This window comes from Rhinoderma darwinii, chromosome 5 (assembly GCF_050947455.1).
Source record: "Rhinoderma darwinii isolate aRhiDar2 chromosome 5, aRhiDar2.hap1, whole genome shotgun sequence".
In the NCBI taxonomy this organism is placed as follows: Eukaryota; Metazoa; Chordata; class Amphibia; order Anura; family Rhinodermatidae; genus Rhinoderma; species Rhinoderma darwinii.
The window spans coordinates 342,505,324-342,528,833 of NC_134691.1; the positions used below are offsets into that span (position 1 = coordinate 342,505,324).

The 23,510-nt window shown below is 42.1% G+C and overlaps 1 protein-coding gene across 8 annotated transcripts in view; it reads right to left on the bottom strand.

Annotated features, from left to right (window-relative positions):
* CSPG5 (chondroitin sulfate proteoglycan 5) overlaps nucleotides 1-23,510 on the bottom strand; it is an 80,955-nt gene that overhangs the window by 50,630 nt on the left and 6,815 nt on the right. The gene's annotated exons all lie outside the window — the stretch shown is intronic.

Genomic DNA, 23,510 nt, shown 5'->3' on the forward strand with positions numbered 1-23,510 from the left:
CAACCTATTGTTCTCTGTTATCAGACATGTCAGGCTGGGGGAGGATGACTATAGGACAGGTGAATACAATCTATTGTTCTCTGTTATCAGACATGTCTGGCTGGGGGAGGATGACTGTAGGACAGGTGAATACAACCTATTGTTTTCTGTTATCAGACATGTCAGGCTGGGGGGAGGATGACTGTAGGACAGGTGAATACTACCTATTGTTCTCTGTTATCAGACGTGTCAGGCTGGGGAGGATAACTGTAGGACAGGTGAATACAACCTATTGTTCTCTGTTATTAGACATGTCAGGCTGGGGGAGGATGACTGTAGGACAGGTGAATACAACCTATTGTTTTCTGTTATCAGACATGTCAGGCTGGGGAGGATGACTGTAGGACAGGTGAATACAATCTATTGTTCTCTGTTATCAGACATGTCAGGCAGGGGGAGGAGGACTGTAGGACAGGTGATTACAATCTATTGTTCTCTGTTATCAGACATGTCAGGCTGGGGGGGAGGATGACTGTAGGACAGGTGAATACAATCTATTGTTCTCTGTTATCAGACATGTCAGGCTGGGGGAGCATGACTGTAGGACAGGTGAATACAATCTATTGTTCTCTGTTATCAGACATGTCAGGCTGGGGGAGGATGACTGTAGGACAGGAGAATACAATCTATTGTTCTCTGTTATCAGACATATCAGGCTGGGGGAGGATGATTTTAGGACAGGTGAATACAATCTATTGTTCTCTGTTATCAGATATGTCAGGCTGGGGGAGGATGACTGTAGGACAGGTGAATACAATCTATTGATCTCTGTTATCAGACATGTCAGGCTGGGGGAGGAGGACTGTAGGACAGGTGAATACAACCTATTGTTCTCTGTTATTAGACATGTCAGGCTGGGGGAGGATGACTGTAGGACAGGTGAATACAATCTACTGTTCTCTGTTATCAGACATGTCAGGCTGGGGGAGGATGACTGAAGGACAGGTGAATACAATCTATTGTTCTCTGTTATCAGACATGTCAGGCTGGGGGAGGATGACTGTAGGACAGGTGAATACAACCTATTGTTCTCTGTTATCAGACATGTCAGGCTGGCGGAAGGATGACTGTAGGACAGGTGAATACAATCTATTGTTCTCTGTTATCAGACATGTCAGGCTGGGGGAGAGAATGACTGTAGGACCGCTGAATACAATCTATTGTTCTCCGTTATCAGACATGTCAGGCTGGGGGGGATGAGTGTAGGACAGGAGAATACAATCTATTGTTCTCTGTTATCAGACATATCAGGCTGGGGGAGGATGACTGTAGGACAGGTGAATACAATCTAACGTTCTCGGTTATCAGACATGTCAGGCTGGGAGGAGGATGACTGTAGGACAGGTGAATACAATCTATTGTTCTCTGTTATCAGACATGTCAGGCTGGGGGGGGATGCCTGTAGGACCGGTGAATACAATCTATTGTTCTCTGTTATCAGACATGTCAGGGTGGGGAGGATGACTGTAGGACAGGTGAATACAATCTATTGTTCTCTGTTATCAGACATGTCAGGCTGAGGGGAGGATGACTGTAGGACAGGTGAATACAATCTATTGTTCTCTGTTATCAGACATGTCAGGCTGGGGGAGGATGACTGTAGGACAGGTGAATACAATCTATTGTTCTCTGTTATCAGACATGTCAGGCTGGGAGAGGATGACTGTAGGACAGGTGAATACAATCTATTGTTCTCTGTTATCAGACATGTCATGCTGGGGGGGAGGATGACTGTAGGACAGGTGAATACAATCTATTGTTCTCTGTTATCAGACATGTCAGGCTGGGGGGAGGATGACTGTAGGACAGGTGAATACAATCTATTGTTCTCTGTTATCAGACATGTCAGGCTGGGGGAGGATGACTGTAGGACAGGTGAATACAATCTATTGTTCTCTGTTATCAGACATGTCAGGCTGGGGGGGGAGGATGACTGTAGGACAGGTGAATACAATCTATTGTTCTCTGTTATCAGACATGTCAGGCTGGGGGAGAGAATGACTGTAGGACCGCTGAATACAATCTATTGTTCTCCGTTATCAGACATGTCAGGCTGGGGGGGATGAGTGTAGGACAGGAGAATACAATCTATTGTTCTCTGTTATCAGACATATCAGGCTGGGGGAGGATGACTGTAGGACAGGTGAATACAATCTAATGTTCTCTGTTATCAGACATGTCAGGCTGGGAGGAGGATGACTGTAGGACAGGTGAATACAATCTATTGTTCTCTGTTATCAGACATGTCAGGGTGGGGAGGATGACTGTAGGACAGGTGAATACAATCTATTGTTCTCTGTTATCAGACATGTCAGGCTGAGGGGAGGATGACTGTAGGACAGGTGAATACAATCTATTGTTCTCTGTTATCAGACATGTCAGGCTGGGGGAGGATGACTGTAGGACAGGTGAATACAATCTATTGTTCTCTGTTATCAAACATGTCAGGCTGGGAGAGGATGACTGTAGGACAGGTGAATACAATCTATTGTTCTCTGTTATCAGACATGTCATGCTGGGGGGGAGGATGACTGTAGGACAGGTGAATACAATCTATTGTTCTCTGTTATCAGACATGGCAGGCTGGGGGGAGGATGACTGTAGGACAGGTGAATACAATCTATTGTTCTCTGTTATCAGACATGTCAGGCTGGGGGGAGGATGACTGTAGGACAGGTGAATACAATCTATTGTTCTCTGTTATCAGACATGTCAGGCTGGGGGGGGAGGATGACTGTAGGACAGGTGAATACAATCTATTGTTCTCTGTTATCAAACATGTCAGGCTGAGGGGAGGATGACTGTAGGGCAGGAGAATACAATTTATTGTTCTCTGTTATTAGACATGCCAGGCTGGGGGAGGATGACTGTAGGACAGGTGAATACAATCTATTGTTCTCTGTTATCAGACATGTCAGGCTGGTGGAGGATGACTGTAGGACAGGTGAATACAATCTATTGTTCTCTGTTATCAGACATGTCAGGCCGGGGGAAGATGACTGTAGGACAGGAGAATACAATCTATTGTTCTCTGTTATCAGACATGTCAGGCTGGGGGAGGATGACTGTAGGACAGGTGAATACAATCTATTGTTCTCTGTTATCAGACATGTCAGGGTGGGGGAGGATGACTGTAGGACAGGTGAATACAATCTATTGTTCTCTGTTATCAGACATGTCAGGCTGGGGAGAGGATGACTGTAGGGCAGGAGAATACAATCTATTGTTCTCTGTTATCAGACATGTCAGGGTGGGGGAGGATGACTGTAGGACAGGTGAATACAATCTATTGTTCTCTGTTATCAGACATGTCAGGCTGGGGAGAGGATGACTGTAGGACAGGAGAATACAATCTATTGTTCTCTGTTATCAGACATGTCAGGCTGGGGGAGGATGACTGTAGGACAGGTGAATACAATCTATTGCTATTGTTCTCTGTTATCAGACATGTCAGGCTGGTGGAGGATGACTGTAGGACAGGTGAATACAATCTATTGTTCTCTGTTATCAGACATGTCAGGCTGGGGGGAGGATGACTGTAGGACAGGTGAATACAATCTATTGTTCTCTGTTATCAGACATGTCAGGCTGGGGGGAGGATGACTGTAGGACAGGTGAATACAATCTATTGTTCTCTGTTATCAAACATGTCAGGCTGGGGGGGAGGATGACTGTAGGACAGGTGAATACAATCTATTGTTCTCTGTTATCAAACATGTCAGGCTGAGGGGAGGATGACTGTAGGGCAGGAGAATACAATTTATTGTTCTCTGTTATTAGACATGCCAGGCTGGGGGAGGATGACTGTAGGACAGGTGAATACAATCTATTGTTCTCTGTTATCAGACATGTCAGGCTGGTGGAGGATGACTGTAGGACAGGTGAATACAATCTATTGTTCTCTGTTATCAGACATGTCAGGCCGGGGGAAGATGACTGTAGGACAGGAGAATACAATCTATTGTTCTCTGTTATCAGACATGTCAGGCTGGGGGAGGATGACTGTAGGACAGGTGAATACAATCTATTGTTCTCTGTTATCAGACATGTCAGGCTGGGGAGAGGATGACTGTAGGACAGGAGAATACAATCTATTGTTCTCTGTTATCGGGCATGTCAGGCTGGGGGAGAGGATGACTGTAGGACAGGTGAATACAATTTATTGCTCTCTGTTATCAGACATGTCAGGCTAGCGGGGAACGGACTGTATAACAGGTAAGTGCCATATAATGTTCTCGGTTATCAGTAATTTCCATCTAGGTAAGGGAAATATATATATAAATTGGTAGTAACGCTCAGTATTAACCCCCTTATGAACGTCACACATTGTGCACCTTCCCTGTAGCTAAATCATTGCAGCTGATTAGACTCCTCCCACTGCGCACAGGTTATTAACCCTTTGTTCCATTATACTCCTTTTAGCACAAAACAGCATAAAAATCTTCATCTTCAGCAGGGTCTATGGTAATGTGTTCACCCACCTCCCGACGCACTTCACCCGTGTGGCAGCGGATTAATCACGGGATCATAAGCAAAGTATAATCAGTTCAATTTACATGAATTACTTTCTGCGCTATCACCGGGATTTATTACGGAGTGATGGCATCTCCTGCTATCGTATAATAATGTGGTATAAATGTGCCCGGCGCCTCAAAGCATCACCAGCGACAAATTTCCTCCAATCAGAGAGAACTCGCAGTAACGTACGGCCAAACCGATGGTTTTCAGAAAGATAAGACACAACAATCCTTATACTGGAACTGAATGTAAAACACTGGTGGAAAACGTATGCATTTCGAGGCCCTAAAGATGGGCCCCTACTTTCTGATCTGCTGCCCGTCCATCCAGATTGTGAATGTTAAAGGGACCGAATCTCCAGAACTCGCCGCTGTTCACCGCAATAAGAAAGATGCTTCTCAGCCCGATTCAGCGAACTAGAAAGCTGCCGGATTCATTTCTATACAGAACCCTCTTCCCCCGACTGCCCACATTATCACCATGTTCTACTATATCCCCCATACCCCCTATAACTTGCTTTATAGAAGGGAATAGCCTCGCTTCTGTCCACAATCTTGAAAGAAGAAATCACGGTCTGCACTGGTAACTACATGTCCCATAATGCCTTGCAAGGCTACACAAAGGGAGGTGCGGCCAAATCACATTCTATCAGAAGCTATAGTTATATAGATCATTCCAAAGTGTGAGCATGATGCTGGAGAGACAAAGATCCGGGTCTAAGGCCCAGGAGAGGCTGCAGACTGTGCCCTGTGCAGCAGCACGCAGCATGTCGCAGGCATTCTGCAAACTCCTGCCCACTGCAGGCAAAAGTAAAGATAATTGGTTGATAATAGTCTGACATCATCTGCAGGAAACCTCGTGCAGTCCAGTGGAGATTCGGTCACCCCAGCAGAATAGACAAGGTATGCAGATTCCCAGTCTTCACCTCGTACACTACTCGATTATTTCATTGTAATTGCCCGAACACATTCTGCCTGATATTTTATTATTCAGAAACCCACAACAGACACCAGTGACATCAGGCATCATGGAGAAAACACATGGGATGCTATGGTCTTCACCAGTTTCCCTTGAAGGACTGGTCTGAGTCTCTTTATGCCGATGTGTTCCACCAGTATATTACAGTATATTATATAATCACCGTCATTGTTTTCATTACTTCCTCCGATGAAGCCAAAAGAACAATGTGGTGTTCTGGAAAATGCAATAAAACCTTAGTGGAATTAATGTCGGAGGGATGACAGATCGAGGTCACAGATGCATTGAGCCCTTATAGCAGGTCGCGGTCTGCAAATTCCCAACCCTAAGATAAGGAGCTGACAATGCAGCCCGGATGAGACTTCAGCCTGATCTCTGGAGATATTGGATCCTATTCCATAGTTACCAACTGTTCCGATTAGGGCACTGCATGCCATTATTGGTGTACTGGATGGTACTTTCGTTTTGGGCACTGCATGCCATTATTGGTGTACTGGATGGTACGTTTGTTTTGGGCACTGCATGGTACTATTGGGGTACTGGATGGTACTTTTGTTTTGGGCACTGCATGGCACTATTGGGGTACTGGATGATACTATTGTTTTGGGCACTGCATGGCACTATTGGGGTACTAGATGGTACTTTTGTTTTGGGCACTGTATGGCACTATTGTGAGGCGGTATAGCACTTCTTGAGCACTATAATACTGAATGACAATTGTTCTGGGCACTGTATGGAACGGTCAGGGTATTATAAGGCACTATTGTTCTGGGCACTTAAAGGCACTATTGGGGTACTGTATAGCATTAACAGAGTTACGTATAATTGTATTGGTCTGGGCACTGTATAACCCTTTTAGGGTGCTATATGGCACAATTTTTCTGGGAAATGTTTGGCACTATTGGGATATTGTGTAGCACTAATAAAGCACTGTAGGGTACTATATATGGCACCATTGTTCTGGGCAATTTATAGCACTATTGAAGGACTGTATGGAACCATTTTGCTAGTTACTGGGTGACACTATTGATCTGGGCACCATATTGGACTATATATAGCAGCATGGTGCAGGGGGAACATACCAAGGGTGAAAAATACATAAACCATATGGACATTGTATAGCGGTTTTCTTTGGGCCCTGTATTCCACTATATGTATTATATAACATTGGAGATGTGGCCTATTTCTTGTGTGGTTTTGGCGATGCTTAAGGGTCATTCATAATCCCATTTTAAGGTGTCTCTGGACATAGGGGCCACACAGTCAAACAATCAGGGCCCAATAGGCACCTATAGCTGGTGCCTCCCTGGGGAGGGAAAGACGATCAACTGGACCCCATCAGCCTTTTCTTATGAGGAATGAAGAGACTCCATGTTTTCATAGTATTGCCTATTAAATGGGTCCTGTTCATTTAATATAAGATAGTGACTGGTGAGCAGTGGGTGACAGACGAGAGGCGCCTATGAAGACTAATTTGCCTGGGGCTCTGACAGCTGTACCACCTCTACCGCCCTGTTGGGCACCCTGCGTGGTCTTCTTATAATCGTACTTGCCCACCCTCTTGGATTGTCCAGTCTTCATACGAAAAGAAGAAAGTTCCTGGACTCACAGAAGGTCATAGTGCCGGTGTCTTCATCCAGGTAGAGACTGACGACAGGTCAAGAAGTTAACATTTTAGAAGCTCCACAGTGAACGCGACACAAGAGGCAGCAGCAGAACGGAAATCTGGTTATAATCAATCGGGGGGGATTGTGAGCAAAACGTTACCAACTGGGAGCACGGAAATCCACAGCTGGGTCTATATCCGGACCTTATAATTTATATCACGACAAGAACAGAATATATCCCCCTTGTCTGGCACTAATAACAGCAGATACATCGGGGTCTTATCTGTCTGCCTTACCTGACCCCGTATAGAACATTTTATGCTATGAAGTACAATACACTAATCAATTATCACTTCTAACTTTTTGAAGTATCTTGACAGACTGAACGTTAGGTAATGGAAGAATAATGGCTTCCTAGAAACGGGGACACCACTAAGAATGCAGCTTATACATTTGTTATAGAGCGGTGACATCACTGAGAATACAGCCTATTCATTCACTAGGGAGCAGTGACATCGCTCAAAATGTAGCCTATCCATTCACCATAGATTAGCGGTGACATCACTGAGAATGCAGCCTATCCATTAACCAGAGAGCAGTGGTGACATCACTGAGAATGCAGCCTATCCATTAACTAGAGAGCAGTGGTGACATCACAGAGAATGCAGCCTATCCATTAACTAGAGAGCAGTGGTGAAATCACAGAGAATGCAGCCTATCCAATGACTAGAGAGCAGTGGTGACATCACAGAGAATGCAGCCTATCCAATGACTAGAGAGCAGTGGTGACATCACAGAGAATGCAGCCTATCCAATGACTAGAGAGCAGTGGTGACATCACAGAGAATGCAGCCTATCCAATGACTAGAGAGATCCTGCTCCAGCCATTCTAGTTCTCCCTAAGCAGTCAGTTCCATCTCTATAAATCCAGAATCATTTCTTGACACTGAGGCCTGCCAGGACATGCCAGAGCACAAGAAATTCTTTCCACATGAAGTAGACAAATCTACAGCAGGGAATTTAAGAGAAAATAAAAGTCTTTAAAGGAGAAAAAGATGAAAATGTGTTACTTTTTGTTGGTTCTTTCTTCTACACAATTCATCTGACAGGTAAACAGATCATTCAAATGTGAACAGCAGCATAGAGTATTTAAGGTGAGGAGTGTGCGAATCTTATGGGAAGTCACAGAATGAGAGCTACACAGTGCAAGGAGAAAGGTTCCCAGCAGCACAGAGTATTTCTGGAAAGAAATGTGCTGACCGTTTGGGCGTTCACATACTAAGTAACCCTACAAAATGTAAGATGCAGATTCTGTGACCATATAAGTGAGATTTAGAGTCTAAAATAAGAAATATAAAGAAACAATCACATCACTGCATATAACTACTTCTCCTGTCCTGTATACTGGGGGTAATTCTCTGTATTATTCTGTATATATATATATATATATATATACACACTGCACAGTACCACTTCTCCTGTCCTGTATACTGGGTGTAATTCTCAGTACCTGTATTATTATGTATATATACACTGCACAGTACCACTTCTCCTGTCCTGTATACTGGGTGTAATTCTCAGTATCTGTATTATTCTGTATATATATATACACACTGCACAGTACCACTTCTCCTGTCCTGTATACTGGGTGTAATTCTCAGTATCTGTATTATTCTGTATATATGGACACTGCACAGTACCACTTCTCCTGTCCTGTATACTGGGTGTAATTCTCAGTATCTGTATTATTCTGTATATATATACACTGCACAGTACCACTTCTCCTGTCCTGTATACTGGGTGTAATTCTCAGTATCTGTATTATTCTGTATATACACACTGCACAGTACCGCTTCTCCTGTCCTGTATACTGGGTGTAATTCTCAGTATCTGTATTATTCTGTATATACACTGCACAGTACTACTTCTCCTGTCCTGTATACTGGGTGTAATTCTCAGTATCTGTATTATTCTGTATATATGGACACTGCACAGTACCACTTCTCCTGTCCTGTATACTGGGTGTAATTCTCAGTATCTGTATTATTCTGTATATATATACACTGCACAGTACCACTTCTCCTGTCCTGTATACTGGGTGTAATTCTCAGTATCTGTATTATTCTGTATATATACACTGCACAGTACCACTCCTCCTGTCCTGTATACTGGGTGTAATTCTCAGTATCTGTATTATTCTGTATATATACACTGCACAGTACCACTTCTCCTGTCCTGTATACTGGGTGTAATTCTCAGTATCTGTATTATTCTGTATATATGGACACTGCACAGTACCACTTCTCCTGTCCTGTATACTGGGTGTAATTCTCAGTATCTGTATTATTCTGTATATATGGACTCTGCACAGTACCACTTCTCATGGTATCCAGTCTACTTTGTAGCACTCAGATATAATACATAGACACGGGATGGGAGCAGAAAGTACGGGGGGGCCTCGGGCTGGACGTTATCGGCTCTGCTTCATACTCTGGTCATACTGTTTTTGGGGTCAGGGTGATTAGGGGGAAGGGGGTACTGTCATATAGCCGGGGACATCTGTGTAGGGAGGTTTCTGCCTCCGCAGCCCATTCATGTCTGGAGGATATAATAGTGCTGGAGTGTTATAAGAGGAGCGGCTGATATCAGTCACACATATGATGTAATGTCTCTGGAGGATATAATGGTGCTGGAGTGATATAAGAGGAGCGGCTGATATTAGTCACACATATGATGTAATGTCTCTGGAGGATATAATAGTCCTGGAGTGTTATAAGAGGAGCGGCTGATATCAGTCACATATGATGTAATGTCTCTGGAGGATATAGTAGTACTGGAGTGTTATAAGAGGAGCGGCTGATATCAGTCACACATATGATGTAATGTCTCTGGAGGATATAGTAGTACTGGAGTGATATAAGAGGAGCGGCTGATATCAGTCACATATGATGTAATGTCTCTGGAGGATATAATAGTGCTGGAGTGTTATAAGAGGAGCGGCTGATATCAGTCACATATGATGTAATGTATCTGGAGGATATAATAGTACTGGAGTGATATAAGAGGAGCGGCTGATATCAGTCACATATATGATGTAATGTCTCTGGAGGATATAATAGTACTGGAGTGATATAAGAGGAGCGGCTGATATCAGTCACACATATGATGTAATGTCTCTGGAGGATATAATAGTACTGGAGTGTTATAAGAGGAGCGGCTGATATCAGTCACACATATGATGTAATGTCTCTGGAGGATATAATAGTACTGGTGTGATATAAGAGGAGCGGCTGATATCCGTCACATATGATGTAATGTCTCTGGAGGATATAATAGTGCTGGAGTGTTATAAGAGGAGCGGCTGATATCAGTCACATATGATGTAATGTCTCTGGAGGATATAATAATACTGGAGTGTTATAAGAGGAGCGGCTGATATCAGTCACACATATGATGTAATGTCTCTGGAGGATATAATAGTGCTGGAGTGTTATAAGAGGAGCGGCTGATATCAGTCACATATGATGTAATGTCTGGAGGATATAATAGTGCTGGAGTGATATAAGAGGAGCGGCTGATATCAGTCACATATGATGTAATGTCTCTGGAGGATATAATAGTGCTGGAGTGATATAAGAGGAGCGGCTGATATCAGTCACACATATGATGTAATGTCTCTGGAGGATATAATAGTGCTGGAGTGATATAAGAGGAGCGGCTGATATCAGTCACACATGATGTAATGTCTCTGGAGGATATAATAGTACTGGAGTGTTATAAGAGGAGCGGCTGATATCAGTCACACATGATGTAATGTCTCTGGAGGATATAATAGTGCTGGAGTGATATAAGAGGAGCGGCTGATATCAGTCACATATGATGTAATGTCTCTGGAGGATATAATAGTACTGGAGTGATATAATAGGAGCAGCTGATATCAGTCACATATGATGTAATGTCTCTGGAGGATATAATAGTACTGGAGTTATATAAGAGGAGCGGCTGATATCAGTCACATATGATGTAATGTCTCTGGAGGATATAATAGTACTGGAGTGATATAAGAGGAGCGGCTGATATCAGTCACACATATGATGTAATGTCTCTGGAGGATATAATAGTACTGGAGTGTTATAAGAGGAGCGGCTGATATCAGTCAAATATATGATGTAATGTCTCTGGAGGATATAATAGTGCTGGAGTGTTATAAGAGGAGCGGCTGATATCAGTCACATATATGATGTAATGTCTCTGGAGGATATAATAGTGCTGGAGTGTTATAAGAGGAGCGGCTGATATCAGTCACATATATGATGTAATGTCTCTGGAGGATATAATAGTACTGGAGTGTTATAAGAGGAGCGGCTGATATCAGTCACATATGATGTAATGTCTCTGGAGGATATAATAGTGCTGGAGTGTTATAAGAGGAGCGGCTGATATCAGTCACATATATGATGTAATGTCTCTGGAGGATATAATAGTACTGGAGTGATATAAGAGGAGCGGCTGATATCAGTCACATATGATGTAATGTCTCTGGAGGATATAATAGTGGTGGAGTGTTATAAGAGGAGCGGCTGATATCAGTCACACATATGATGTAATGTCTCTGGAGGATATAATAGTGCTGGAGTGTTATAAGAGGAGCGGCTGATATCAGTCACACATATGATGTAATGTCTCTGGAGGATATAATATTGCTGGAGTGATATAAGAGGAGCGGCTGATATCAGTCACATATGATGTAATGTCTGGAGGATATAATAGTGCTGGAGTGTTATAAGAGGAGCGGCTGATATCAGTCACACATATGATGTAATATCTCTGGAGGATATAATAGTGCTGGAGTGATATAAGAGGAGCGGCTGATATCAGTCACATATGATGTAATGTCTCTGGAAGATATAATAGTACTGGAGTGATATAATAGGAGCAGCTGATATCAGTCACATATGATGTAATGTCTCTGGAGGATATAATAGTACTGGAGTGTTATAAGAGGAGCGGCTGATATCAGTCACATATATGATGTAATGTCTCTGGAGGATATAATAGTACTGGAGTGATATAAGAGGAGCGGCTGATATCAGTCACACATATGATGTAATGTCTCTGGAGGATATAATATTGCTGGAGTGATATAAGAGGAGCGGCTGATATCAGTCACATATGATGTAATGTCTGGAGGATATAATAGTGCTGGAGTGTTATAAGAGGAGCGGCTGATATCAGTCACACATATGATGTAATGTCTCTGGAGGATATAATAGTGCTGGAGTGATATAAGAGGAGCGGCTGATATCAGTCACACATATGATGTAATGTCTCTGGAGGATATAATAGTACTGGAGTGTTATAAGAGGAGCGGCTGATATCAGTCACACATGATGTAATGTCTCTGGAGGATATAATAGTGCTGGAGTGATATAAGAGGAGCGGCTGATATCAGTCACATATGATGTAATGTCTCTGGAGGATATAATAGTACTGGAGTGATATAATAGGAGCAGCTGATATCAGTCACATATGATGTAATGTCTCTGGAGGATATAATAGTACTGGAGTGTTATAAGAGGAGCGGCTGATATCAGTCACATATATGATGTAATGTCTCTGGAGGATATAATAGTACTGGAGTGATATAAGAGGAGCGGCTGATATCAGTCACACATATGATGTAATGTCTCTGGAGGATATAATAGTGCTGGAGTGATATAAGAGGAGCGGCTGATATCAGTCACACATATGATGTAATGTCTGGAGGATATAATAGTACTGGAGTGATATAATAGGAGCAGCTGATATCAGTCACATATGATGTAATGTCTCTGGAGGATATAATAGTACTGGAGTGTTATAAGAGGAGTGCCGGATATCAGTCACACATATGATGTAATGTCTCTGGAGGATATAATAGTACTGGAGTGTTATAAGAGGAGCGGCTGATATCAGTCACATATGATGTAATGTCTCTGGAGGATATAATAGTGCTGGAGTGATATAAGAGGAGCGGCTGATATCAGTCACATATGATGTAATGTCTCTGGAGGATATAATAGTGCTGGAGTGATATAAGAGGAGCGGCTGATATCACTCACACATATGATGTAATGTCTCTGGGGGATATAATAGTACTGGAGTGTTATAAGAGGAGCGGCTGATATCAGTCACACATATGATGTAATGTCTCTGGAGGATATAATAGTGCTGGAGTGTTATAAGAGGAGCGGCTGATATCAGTCACATATGATGTAATGTCTCTGGAGTATATAATAGTGCTGGAGTGTTATAAGAGGAGCGGCTGATATCAGTCACATATGATGTAATGTCTCTGGAGGATATAATAGTACTGGAGTGATATAAGAGGAGCGGCTGATATCAGTCACATATGATGTAATGTCTCTGGAGGATATAATGGTACTGGAGTGATATAAGAGGAGCGGCCGATATCAGTCACATATGATGTAATGTCTCTGGAGGATATAATAGTACTGGAGTGTTATAAGAGGAGCGGCTGATATCAGTCACACATATGATGTAATGTCTCTGGAGGATATAATAGTACTGGAGTGTTATAAGAGGAGCGGCTGATATCAGTCACACATATGATGTAATGTCTCTGGAGGATATAATGGTACTGGAGTGATATAAGAGGAGCGGCTGATATCAGTCACACATATGATGTAATGTCTCTGGAGGATATAATAGTACTGGAGTGTTATAAGAGGAGCAGCTGATATCAGTCACAGATATGATGTAATGTCTCTGGAGGATATAATAGTGCTGGAGTGTTATAAGAGGAGCGGCTGATATCAGTCACATATGATATAATGTCTCTGGAGGATATAATAGTACTGGAGTGATATAAGAGGAGTTGCTGATATCAGTCACACATATGATGTAATGTCTCTGGACGATATAATAGTACTGGAGTGATATAAGAGGAGCTGCTGATATCAGTCACATATGATGTAATGTCTCTGGTGGATATAATAGTACTGGAGTATTATAAGAGGAGAGGCTGATATCAGTCACACATATGATGTAATGTCTCTGGAGGATATAATAGTGCTGGAGTGTTATAAGAGGAGCGGCTGATATCAGTCACATATGATGTAATGTCTCTGGAGTATATAATAGTGCTGGAGTGTTATAAGAGGAGCGGCTCATATCAGTCACATATGATGTAATGTCTCTGGAGGATATAATAGTACTGGAGTGATATAAGAGGAGCGGCTGATATCAGTCACATATGATGTAATGTCTCTGGAGGATATAATAGTACTGGAGTGATATAAGAGGAGCGGCCGATATCAGTCACATATGATGTAATGTCTCTGGAGGATATAATAGTACTGGAGTGATATAAGAGGAGTGGCTGATATCAGTCACACATATGATGTAATGTCTGGAGGATATAATAGTACTGGAGTGATATAAGAGGAGGGGCTGATATCAGTCACATATGATGTAATGTCTCTGGAGGATATAATAGTGCTGGAGTGATATAAGAGGAGCGCCTGATATCAGTCCCACATATGATGTAATGTCTCTGGAGGATATAGTAGTACTGGAGTGATATAAGAGGAGCGGCTGATATCAGTCACATATGATGTAATGTTTCTGGAGGATATAATAGTACTGGAGTGTTATAAGAGGAGCGGCTGATATCAGTCACACATATGATGTAATGTCTCTGGAGGATATAATAGTACTGGAGTGTTATAAGAGGAGCAGCTGATATCAGTCACAGATATGATGTAATGTCTCTGGAGGATATAATAGTGCTGGAGTGATATAAGAGGAGAGGCTGATATCAGTCACATATGATGTAATCTCTCGGGAGGATATAATAGTGCTGGAGTGATATAAGAGGAGCGGCTGATATCAGTCACATATGATGTAATGTCTCTGGAGGATATAATAGTACTGGAGTGATATAAGAAGAGAGGCTGATATCAGTCACATATGATGTAATGTCTCTGGAGGATATAATAGTGCTGGAGTGATATAAGAGGAGCGGCTGATATCAGTCACATATGATGTAATGTCTGGAGGATATAATAGTACTGGAGTGATATAAGAGGAGCGGCTGATATCAGTCACATATATGATGTAATGTCTCTGGAGAATATAATAGTGCTGGAGCATTATAAGAGGAGCGGCTGATATCAGTCACATATGATGTAATGTCTCTGGAGGATATAATAGTGCTGGAGTGTTATAAGAGGAGCGGCTGATATCAGTCACACATATGATGTAATGTCTCTGGAGGATATAATAGTGCTGGAGTTTTATAAGAGGAGCGGCTGATATCAGTCACATATGATATAATGTCTCTGGAGGATATAATAGTACTGGAGTGATATAAGAGGAGTTGCTGATATCAGTCACACATATGATGTAATGTCTCTGGACGATATAATAGTACTGGAGTGATATAAGAGGAGCTGCTGATATCAGTCACATATGATGTAATGTCTCTGGTGGATATAATAGTACTGGAGTATTATAAGAGGAGAGGCTGATATCAGTCACACATATGATGTAATGTCTCTGGAGGATATAATAGTGCTGGGGTGTTATAAGAGGAGCGGCTGATATCAGTCACATATGATGTAATGTCTCTGGAGTATATAATAGTGCTGGAGTGTTATAAGAGGAGCGGCTGATATCAGTCACATATGATGTAATGTCTCTGGAGGATATAATAGTACTGGAGTGATATAAGAGGAGCGGCAGATATCAGTCACACATATGATGTAATGTCTGGAGGATATAATAGTGCTGGAGTGATATAAGAGGAGTTGCTGATATCAGTCACACATATGATGTAATGTCTCTGGAGGATATAATAGTACTGGAGTGTTATAAGAGGAGCGGCTGATATCAGTCACACATATGATGTAATGTCTCTGGAGGATATAATAGTACTGGAGTGATATAAGAGGAGCGGCTGATATCAGTCACATATGATGTAATGTCTCTGGAGGATATAATAGTACTGGAGTGATATAAGAGGAGCGGCCGATATCAGTCACATATGATGTAATGTCTCTGGAGGATATAATAGTACTGGAGTGTTATAAGAGGAGCGGCTGATATCAGTCACACATATGATGTAATGTCTCTGGAGGATATAATAGTGCTGGAGTGTTATAAGAGGAGCGGCTGATATCAGTCACACATATGATGTAATGTCTCTGGAGGATATAATAGTGCTGGAGTGATATAAGAGGAGCAGCTGATATCAGTCACATATAATGTAAAGTCTCTGGAGGATATAATAGTGCTGGAGTGTTATAAGAGGAGCGGCTGATATCAGTCACACATATGATGTAATGTCTCTGGAGGATATAATAGTACTGGAGTGATATAAGAGGAGCGGCTGATATCAGTCACACATATGATGTAATGTCTCTGGAGGATATAATAGTGCTGGAGTGTTATAAGAGGAGCGGCTGATATCAGTCACATATGATGTAATGTCTCTGGAGGATATAATAGTACTGGAGTGTTATAAGAGGAGCGGCTGATATCAGTCACACATATGATGTAATGTCTCTGGAGGATATAATAGTGCTGGAGTGTTATAAGAGGAGCGGCTGATATCAGTCACATATGATGTAATGTCTGGAGGATATAATAGTGCTGGAGTGTTATAAGAGGAGCGGCTGATATCAGTCCCACATATGATGTAATGTCTGGAGGATATAATAGTACTGGAGTGATATAAGAGGAGCGGCTGATATCAGTCCCACATATGATGTAATGTCTCTGGAGGATATAGTAGTACTGGAGTGATATAAGAGGAGCGGCTGATATCAGTCACACATGATGTAATGTCTCTGGAGGATATAATAGTACTGGAGTGATATAAGAGGAGCGGCTGATATCAGTCACATATGATGTAATGTCTCTGGAGGATATAATAGTACTGGAGTGTTATAAGAGGAGCGGCTGATATCAGTCACACATATGATGTAATGTCTCTGGAGGATATAATAGTGCTGGAGTGATATAAGAGGAGCAGCTGATATCAGTCACATATAATGTAAAGTCTCTGGAGGATATAATAGTGCTGGAGTGTTATAAGAGGAGCGGCTGATATCAGTCATATATGATGTAATGTCTCTGGAGGATATAATAGTACTGGAGTGTTATAAGAGGAGCGGCTGATATCAGTCACACATATGATGTAATGTCTCTGGAGGATATAATAGTGCTGGAGTGTTATAAGAGGAGCGGCTGATATCAGTCACATATGATGTAATGTCTCTGGAGGATATAATAGTACTGGAGTGTTATAAGAGGAGCGGCTGATATCAGTCACACATATGATGTAATGTCTCTGGAGGATAGAATAGTGCTGAAGTGTTATAAGAGGAGCGGCTGATATCAGTCCCACATATGATGTAATGTCTGGAGGATATAATAGTACTGGAGTGATATAAGAGGAGCGGCTGATATCAGTCCCACATATGATGTAATGTCTCTGGAGGATATAGTAGTACTGGAGTGATATAAGAGGACCGGCTGATATCAGTCACACATGATGTAATGTCTCTGGAGGATATAATAGTACTGGAGTGATATAAGAGGAGCGGCTGATATCAGTCACATATGATGTAATGTCTCTGGAGGATATAATAGTACTGGAGTGTTATAAGAGGAGCGGCTGATATCAGTCACACATATGATGTAATGTCTCTGGAGGATATAATAGTGCTGGAGTGATATAAGAGGAGCAGCTGATATCAGTCACATATAATGTAAAGTCTCTGGAGGATATAATAGTACTGGAGTGTTATAAGAGGAGCGGCTGATATCAGTCACACATATGATGTAATGTCTCTGGAGGATATAATAGTACTGGAGTGTTATAAGAGGAGCGGCTGATATCAGTCACATATATGATGTAATGTCTCTGGGGGATATAATAGTGCTGGAGTGTTATAAGAGGAGCGGCTGATATCAGTCACACATATGATGTAATGTCTCTGGAGGATATAATAGTACTGGAGTGATATAGGAGGAGCGGCTGATATCAGTCACACATATGATGTAATGTCTCTGGAGGATATAATAGTACTGGAGTGATATAAGAGGAGCGGCTGATATCAGTCACACATATGATGTAATGTCTCTGGAGGATATAATAGTACTGGAGTGATATAAGAGGAGCGGCTGATATCAGTCACACATATGATGTAATGTCTCTGGAGGATATAATAGTACTGGAGTGATATAAGAGGAGCGGCTGATATCAGTCACATATGATGTAATGTCTCTGGAGGATATAATAGTACTGGAGTGATATAAGAGGAGCGGCTGATATCATTCACACATATGATGTAATGTCTCTGGAGGATATAATAGTGCTGGAGTGTTATAAGAGGAGCGGCTGATATCAGTCACATATGATGTAATGTCTCTGGAGGATATAATAGTACTGGAGTGTTATAAGAGGAGCGGCTGATATCAGTCACACATATGATGTAATGTCTCTGGAGGATATAATAGTGCTGGAGTGTTATAAGAGGAGCGGCTGATATCAGTCACACATATGATGTAATGTTTCTGGAGGATATAATAGTGTTGGAGTGATATAAGAGGAGCAGCTGATATCAGTCACATATGATGCAAAGTCTCTGGAGGATATAATAGTGCTGGAGTGTTATAAGAGGAGCGGCTGATATAAGTCCCACATATGATGTAATGTCTGGAGGATATAATAGTGCTGGAGTGTTATAAGAGGAGCGGCTGATATCAGTCACATATGATGTAATGTCTCTGGAGGATATAATAGTACTGGAGTGATATAAGAGGAGCGGCTGATATCAGTCACATATGATGTAATGTCTCTGGAGGATATAATAGTACTGGAGTGATATAAGAGGAGCGGCTGATATCAGTCCCACATATGATGTAATGTCTCTGGAGGATATAGTAGTACTGGAGTGATATAAGAGGAGCGGCTGATATCAGTCACATATGATGTAATGTCTCTGGAGGATATAATAGTACTGGAGTGTTATAAGAGGAGCGGCTGATATCAGTCACATATGATGTAATGTCTCTGGAGGATATAATAGTACTGGAGTGATATAAGAGGAGCGGCTGATCTCAGTCACATATATGATGTAATGTCTCTGGAGAATATAATAGTACTGGAGTGTTATAAGAGGAGCGGCTGATATCAGTCACATATGATGTAATGTCTCTGGAGGATATAATAGTACTGGAGTGATATAAGAGGAGCGGCTGATATCAGTCACATATGATGTAATGTCTCTGGAGGATATAATAGTGCTGGAGTGATATAAGAGGAGCGGCTGATATCAGTCACACATATGATGTAATGTCTCTGGAGGATATAATAGTGCTGGAGTGTTATAAGAGGAGCGGCTGATATCAGTCACATATGATATAATGTCTCTGGAGGATATAATAGTACTGGAGTGATATAAGAGGAGCAGCTGATATCAGTCACACATATGATGTAATTTCTCTGGAGGATATAATAGTGCTGGAGTGTTATAAGAGGAGCGGCTGATATCAGTCACACATATGATGTAATGTCTCTGGAGGATATAATAATGCTGGAGTGATATAAGAGGAGCGGCTGATATCAGTCACACATATGATGTAATGTCTCTGGAGGATATAATAGTACTGGAGTGTTATAAGAGGAGCGGTTGATATCAGTCACACATATGATGTAATGTCTCTGGAGGATATAATAGTACTGGAGTGTTATAAGAGGAGCGGCTGATATCAGTCACACATATGATGTAATGTCTCTGGAGGATATAATAGTGCTGGAGTGATATAAGAGGAGCGGCTGATATCAGTCACACATATGATGTAATGTCTCTGGAGGATATAATAGTACTGGAGTGTTATAAGAGGAGCGGCTGATATCAGTCACACATATGATGTAATGTCTCTGGAGGATATAATAGTACTGGAGTGATATAAGAGGAGCGGCTGATATCAGTTACACATATGATGTAATGTCTCTGGGGGATATAATAGTGCTGGAGTGATATAAGAGGAGCGGCTGATATCAGTCACATATGATGTAATGTCTCTGGAGGATATAATAGTACTGGAGTGATATAAGAGGAGCGACTGATATCAGTCACATATGATGTAATGTCTCTGGAGGATATAATAGTACTGGAGTGATATAAGAGGAGCAGCTGATATCAGTCACAAATATGATGTAATGTCTCTGGAGGATATAATAGTGCTGGAGTGATATAAGAGGAGCGGCTGATATCAGTCACATATGATGTAATGTCTCTGGAGGATATAATAGTACTGGAGTGATATAAGAGGAGCGGCTGATATCAGTCACACATATGATGTAATGTCTCTGGAGGATATAATAGTGCTGGAGTGATATAAGAGGAGCGGCTGATATCAGTCACATATGATGTAATGTCTCTGGAGGATATAATAGTACTGGAGTGATATAAGAGGAGCGGCTGATATCAGTCACACATATGATGTAATGTCTCTGGAGGATATAATAGTACTGGAGTGATATAAGAGGAGCGGCTGATATCAGTCACACATATGATGTAATGTCTCTGGAGGATATAATAGTGCTGGAGTGTTATAAGAGGAGCGGCTGATATCAGTCACATATGATGTAATGTCTCTGGGGGATATAATAGTACTGGAGTGTTATAAGAGGAGCGGCTGATATCAGTCACACATATGATGTAATGTCTCTGGAGGATATAATAGTGCTGGAGTGTAATAAGAGGAGCGGCTGATATCAGTCACATATGATGTAATGTCTCTGGAGGATATAATAGTACCGGAGTGTTATAAGAGGAGCGGCTGATATCAGTCACACATGATGTAATGTCTCTGGAGGATATAATAGTGCTGGAGTGTTATAAGAGGAGCGGCTGATATCAGTCATATATGATGTAATGTCTCTGGAGGATATAATAGTACTGGAGTGATATAAGAGGAGCGGCTGATATCAGTCACACATATGATGTAATGTCTCTGGAGGATATAATAGTACTGGAGTGATATAAGAGGAGCGGCTGATATCAGTCACATATGATGTAATGTCTCTGGAGGATATAATAGTACTGGAGTGTTATAAGAGGAGCGGCTGATATCAGTCACACTAAGGGCATGACCACACGTGGCGGATTTCCTCCGCAACTGTCCGCATCAATGCCGCACAGAATCTGCGTTGCAGATTCTGCTGCGGATCTGCACAAAATGTGCCGAAAATTGATGCGGACTGGCCGCTGCGGACTGCAGGAAAAGTGCTTCCCTTCTCCCTATTCAGTGCAGGATAGAGAGAAGGGACAGCACTTTCCCTAGTGAAAGTCAAAGAAATTCATACTTACCGCCCGTTGTCTTGGTGACGCGTCCCTCTTTCGGCATCCAGCCCGACCTCCCTGGATGACGCTCCAGTCCATGTGACCGCTGCAGCCTGTGCTTGGCCTGTGATTGGCTGCAGCCGTCAATTAGACTGAAACGTCATCCTGGGAGGCCGGACTGGAGACAGACGCAGGGAGTTCTCGGTAAGTATGAACTTATCTATTTTTTTACCGATACATGTATATTGGGATCGGTAGTCACTGTCCCGGGTGCAGAAACAGTTACTGCCGATCGCTTAACTCTTTCAGCACCCTGGACAGTGACTATTTACAGACGTCTCCTAGCAACGCTCCCGTCATTACGGGAGCCCCATTGACTTCCTCAGTCTGGCTGTAGACCTAGAAATACATAGGTCCAGCCAGAATGAAGAAATGTCATGGTAGTAAAAACAATACGCTCCGCAGCACACATAAGATCTGCGGACTTCATTGCGGAATTTTGACTCTCCATTGAAGTCAATGGAGAAATTCCGCCATGAGTCCGCCACTGCTCCGCAACAGACAGAGCATGCTGCGGACACCAAATTCCGCTCCGCAGCCTATGCTCCGCAGCGGAATTTTACGCCTAGTCTAAACGAACACTGCTAAATTAAAGTGTAAGTCAATGGACAAACGGCACCGCTGCGGATTAACGCTGCGGAGTGTCCGCAGCGGAATTTCAGTGAAATTCCGCCACGTGTGAACCCGCCCATATGATGTAATGTCTCTGGAGGATATAATAGTACTGGAGTGTTATAAGAGGAGCGGCTGATATCAGTCACACATATGATGTAATGTCTCTGGAGGATATAATAGTACTGGAGTGATATAAGAGGAGAGGCTGATATCAGTCACACATATGATGTAATGTCTCTGGAGGATATAATAGTGCTGGAGTGATATAAGAGGAGCGGCTGATATCAGTCACATATGATGTAATGTCTCTGGAGGATATAATAGTGCTGGAGTGTTATAAGAGGAGCGGCTGATATCAGTCACACATGATGTAATGTCTCTGGAGCATATAATAGTACTGGAGTGTTATAAGAGGAGCGGCTGATATCAGTCACATATGATGTAATGTCTCTGGAGGATATAGTAGTACTGGAGTGATATAAGAGGAGCGGCTGATATCAGTCACATATGATGTAATGTCTCTGGAGGATATAATAGTACTGGAGTGATATAAGAGGAGCGGCTGATATCAGTCACATATGATGTAATGTCTCTGGAGGATATAATAGTACTGGAGTGATATAAGAGGAGCGGCTGATATCAGTCACACATATGATGTAATGTCTCTGGAGGATATAATAGTACTGGAGTGATATAAGAGGAGCGGCTGATATCAGTCACACATATGATGTAATGTCTCTGGAGGATATAATAGTGCTGGAGTGATATAAGAGGAGCGGCTGATATCAGTCACACATATGATGTAATGTCTCTGGAGGATATAATAGTGCTGGAGTGTTATAAGAGGAGCGGCTGATATCAGTCACACATATGATGTAATGTCTCTGGAGGATATAATAGTGCTGGAGTGTTATAAGAGGAGCGGCTGATATCAGTCACACATGATGTAATGTCTCTGGAGCATATAATAGTACTGGAGTGTTATAAGAGGAGCGGCTGATATCAGTCACATATGATGTAATGTCTCTGGAGGATATAGTAGTACTGGAGTGATATAAGAGGAGCGGCTGATATCAGTCACATATGATGTAATGTCTCTGGAGGATATAATAGTACTGGAGTGATATAAGAGGAGCGGCTGATATCAGTCACACATATGATGTAATGTCTCTGGAGGATATAATAGTACTGGAGTGATATAAGGGGAGCGGCTGATATCAGTCACATATGATGTAATGTCTCTGGAGGATATAATAGTGCTGGAGTGATATAAGAGGAGCGGCTGATATCAGTCACACATATGATGTAATGTCTCTGGAGGATATAATAGTGC